The 5,068-nt window shown below is 30.1% G+C and overlaps 1 long non-coding RNA gene across 2 annotated transcripts; it reads right to left on the bottom strand.

The window, feature by feature from the left end:
* Positions 1-2,574: 2,574 nt before the first annotated feature.
* LOC124891565 lies at positions 2,575-4,837 on the bottom strand. 2 transcript variants are annotated; one of them, XR_007049745.1, is made up of 3 exons: positions 4,484-4,837; positions 3,723-3,832; positions 2,575-2,942 (listed from the first exon to the last, which is right to left on the bottom strand). It is a non-coding gene; the product is annotated as an uncharacterized LOC124891565 (long non-coding RNA). The 2 variants fall into 2 exon arrangements; XR_007049744.1 differs by lacking the exon at positions 3,723-3,832.
* Between the last annotated feature and the right edge of the window lie 231 nt (positions 4,838-5,068).

Genomic DNA, 5,068 nt, shown 5'->3' with positions numbered 1-5,068 from the left:
CCTCCTATTGGGTACATTGAAATAAGATCAAACACATGATTGGTACCTAAAAGAAACTGCCGATATAGGTTTATTTTATTCTAAAGATTACAGTCCCGATCTTGTTGGTTATGTTGATGTTGGGTATATATCTGAACCTCATAAAACTCTATCTCAAACAGGCTATGTGTTCATATGTAAGGGTACTATTATATCTTGGAGATCTAAAAAGCAGTCTATCATAGCCACTTCATCGAACCATGCTGAGACAATAGCTATTCATGAAGCAAGACGAGAGTGTGTATGGTTGAAGTCCATAATACATCTCATTCAAGAAAAATGTGGTTTGAAATGTAACAAAGTACCGCAATTTTATATGAAGATAATGCAACACGTAGAGCACAACATAAGGGAGGATTCTTAAAAGAAGATAGAATAAAACACATTTCGCCCAAACTTTTCTATACATATGAGCTCTAAAAAATGGTGATATTAACTTGCAATAGATTCATTCAAGTGGCACTGATTTATTCACGAAGTCTCTTTCAACTGAAACTTTCAAGAAGATGGTGCATAAGATCGAAATGCAAACTGTTCAAGGATGTTCTCATTAGGGGGAGTTAATATGCGCTATACTCTTTTTTCTCTATGAGATTTTGTCCCACTGAATTTTTCTTGTAAGATTTTAATGAGGCTACTTACATATATATTATTAGAGATGTGTACTGTTTTTCCTTCTCTAATTTTTTTTCACTGAATTTTTTCTAATAAGGTTTTAACGAGGCACATCATCTCTCAATTAGAATTCAAGAAGGAGTGTTATAAATATATTACCATATATATAGTGAATATCTATTTATGAAAAAGTTAGAATCCCCAACTTTTGAGACAAAGTTAGTTTTCCTATAAATAAAAGAGGTTTTCCATTACTGTAATTGACCCCTCAAGAAATCCTTAAGAGAAATAAATAATTATTCTCTCTTTTCCCTCTATTCTTTTTATTCTTACTTTAATATTTCATAACGAGTTTCTAAAAATAATGTTTGCTATTTCTGGAAAGCATTTATTTAATTTCAAAAACCTAGGCCAACCACCTTCAAAATAAGTCATTACTCCTTTCGTTCATCTTTATTTGTTCAATTTTTTATTGGTGCAAGGATTATGAAATAGCAATTGATAGAGATAATTTTATCATATTATATTTAAATTTAATAAATTTAATATTTAAAAAATGCATTATTTAATGCTAAGGGTAAAATGGGTAGAAATAGATAAATTATCCATTGACTTTATAAACTAAATAAATATTATTGAACATTTCAAAATAGAAAAATGGATAAGTAAAGATGAACGGAAAAAGTATTTTTTCAAAACGGTACACACTTTTAGCTTCTTAAAACTTGGTCAAACAAATAATAAATCTGCTCTTAATATTAGGTGACATATAGATTCACTTTAATTTATACTCTCTGTCTCATATTACTTGATATGTTTATCTTTTGCACAACTCTTAAGAAAAAATTAATAAGAATTATAAATTGACTAATTAAACACTATCAATTCACATTAACTATTGTATTACCTAGTAGTTTATTACTTTCATTAAATTACTAAGGAGTCGTTTGGTAGACTGTATAAGAATAATGCAAAATATGGTGTGTTAGTAATGCTTGTATTAGTAATACTTGTGTTAGCTATGTTTGCATTAGTTATGTTTGTATTTTTTGTTATGCAGTGTTTGATTTGATGTATTAAAAATAATATAAATTAAATATTTTTTTTAAAAAAAAATTTACAAAAATATTCTGCATATATATGTTAGAAAGAATGTAAATTTTTTTTGTGAGATAATAGTGTCTTTAATCATGTTAATGCATGTATTGGATCTATTGTATTGCTAATACCATGAATTTTAAGGTATTATCAATACACTCCTTAATACACAATAGAGTGTATAACTAATGCAAGCATTAGTTATACATAAGGTGCAAAAATATATCAAACAAGGTATTAGTAATACATATTAAACTAATGCATGCATTAGTTTTCTAATATACTCTACCAAACGACTCCTAAGGGTAAAGTTGGAAATAGATATCCAATTATCTCATGATTCTTTAAACATGTCAACTATTTTGAGATAATTTTTTTTAACAAACACACCTATTTTGTGGATAAAATGACTTTGTAACTTGTTTGAATTCAAACAATTAAAAAAAAAATTCAGATTCAATTTTTGAAAAAGAGTCGCTACTTAATTTATTTAGAAAAAATAAGAAAATCTTTTAAGAAAATATTCTAAAGACAAACAGATAAAATCCTTTAAATTTAAAAAAAAACTGAAAAAGGTTCATATTAACATTTTAGGAAGGGTTTTAAGACACCTAAAATGTCCGCTAACATGCGATTATCCGATCTTTATAAATTTGACTAACTTAGAAAAAAATGTGTTCGATATTTTTGAGAAAAAGAATGATTATTTCGAAAGAGGCCTTAAAATTTTTAGGCAAAATTAAAGGAAATTCTCATCTTCATTCCAATTTAAATTTTATCCAAGAAAGTTATGAAAAAATGAAATCCAATTTAAAATTTTAATCAAATAGTAAGCTAATTCGTAAAATTATTTGCAAAACATGACAATTCTATAAGGGATTTCCACTAAGTTAAATAAAAACTAACATCTATATAAATAATTTTAAATTATACAAATAAGAGATAGGAAGAAAGCGAATTTAGGCATTTAGGCAGAACCCCCTACGACTGGACTATCAAATTGAAGTGGGTTGAGCCCATTTTAACATTCTGCTCTGTCCTTAACCTGTACTTTCACCTATATGCAGTACTTAGACTCCACATTTCTTCTGGATTCTTCTGATTTGAACCTTTTGGATCCTTGGTTGACTCGACCAAGATTTGGGCTTCACAAGCCCATTGGGTAATACAAGAAAAGAAGTTCATTTGGACTCCAAGTAAGGAGATTCATGCGAAAAGGGGAAAAAAGAGTTAGTAACCTTCTGAATCAAACTAAAATCTGAATGTAATTGCAATGAATTATTGGAGAAGGAAAAAAGTATCACACTTGTATCTTGATAGACAGTGAAGATGTGTTTATGTATTTTAGGATTTAATCAACTAATTTAAATATATCTGTAATAGAGATGACTTGACAAATCCATAACTAAGAAATGATTTTCTGTTTCATAATACCATAATTTCAACAAGACAAGAGGAAGCCCCTATAAGCATTTAGCAATAAAGTTGCAGCTTGATTATGAAATCTAAAATCATGAAGACTCTATTATATTTATTTATTTAAAATTATTATTATTATTATTTCATCTCCCATAATGTCACATATTAAGAAAGAAATCATTACAAGAGCAACCATAGAGGTGTTTTGTACGAACTTTTCCGGTAGCTAAAACGAGGGCAGGGGAGTTAAGCATTTTGAGAAGACAGGAAAGCGATGAAGATATGATCAGGCCATGAGAAATATGACTTAGCTCTAAAGGTACTATTAATAATAGAAGAACTTAAAGAAAATCCGATTGACCCACTTACTGTTAGTAGTGATTAGGTGATAAAACTAAAGGAAAAAAAGAAGAAGAATCATACTAATATCCAATTTTCCTTAGAAAGGAGAGGATCAAACACAACACCAAAACAACAAAATGAAACACTACCGCATTAATGACATTGGAGAACAAAAGCTTTTAAGAGGCTATCGTGGTGTCAGTACTCACTGCATAAGCTGAAAAATGAAATTGAGCTATAGCGGAAACTCTTTCACTTCCACCCCTCTCATACCATTGAGGAATCATTAGAAAAAGAAACACCAAGACGCTGGGGGAACCTGTTGAGAACAAGAAAATGTACATTTCCATCTCGTTGAATGCACTCGTCCAAAGTTTTACTTGATTCGTAAGTCACTAAATGTATATCAGAGAAGTGTATTTCAGAATAAAATTAAGCTTTAATCATCATATAGGAATCTGGGCAACGACTTTGGGAGAAACAACCATGTCCTCTCATGGATCATTATCGATAAAATAGATCAATAAAATTTCTTTAAGGATTCCTTAGATTGAGAAAAATGCACGAATGGCTGCATTAACTAATAAACATTTATTTCTTCAGTCAAATACACCTAAACATCAAGTGAATTAAAGCGACAGCTCTGTCGACCAGTTTCAAAGACTGCTAATCCCCAATGCATAAGAATGATTTCACTATTTAACCACTTGATAGTGCCAACGGTGTTTTAGTTATGAGACATCACTAAAGAAAACAAGAACAGTTCACACAACATTCAAACATCAAAACTTGAACTTTTTAATTGGCACGCCGAACCTCTAATATCATCAAACTTTAACAGCATTATAACACATTATTACGATGAAACCAAAACCAAAATGTTCATGTAATCAAACAAATTACTAAATGCAAATTCAAGAAAAGAAATAAAAAGAGAAGTCGAGAAGGAAATATACAATGAGTGTTTTACCTTTTCTAGAGCAACAAACCGTGATTATGAGACTTGTTAGAATCACCACTTGCTCTTCGATAATCCCCCTAACGTTCAACCTCTCAATATTAGAACAATGGAGTGAGTATATATAGGAAATAAATAGGACCCAATTTTTGGATTCAGTCGATGTGGGAGAGGGTTTTGGGGGTCTCTTACAGGAAATTCAATTCAAGATAAGGCTTGAGGAGGTGAATTTGTACTATATCAGTACAAATTTGAGTAAGAATCCGAATCCTCAAAATGGATATGAACGAGGATAAGAAAAGAGGTTCCGCATTATTATTCTACAAGAAATCATGGTACTAATCTCGTACTAATCGTGCGACTAGTACGAAGAAGATGAAAAGAAGGAAAATCGATAAATAGAGAAGAGTTTTAAAGGGGGTGGACCAGGTCGGGTCATCTGGGATTGGGCCCGGCGCAAATTTAATTAAGCAATGGAAAAATTTCAGAAATAGCAATTCTGTAGTTTTAATTATAACTTTTATAGCAATAGATTCATAATTACGGATAATAGTAAATTGTATTTTGTATTTAAGTAAAATGTTGCTATATAAATAC

Source organism: Capsicum annuum, unplaced genomic scaffold (assembly GCF_002878395.1).
Source record: "Capsicum annuum cultivar UCD-10X-F1 unplaced genomic scaffold, UCD10Xv1.1 ctg37435, whole genome shotgun sequence".
Lineage (NCBI taxonomy): Eukaryota > Viridiplantae > Streptophyta > Magnoliopsida > Solanales > Solanaceae > Capsicum > Capsicum annuum.
The sequence above is the reverse complement of the archived record's forward strand: the minus strand, read 5'-3'. Positions and strand labels throughout refer to the sequence as shown.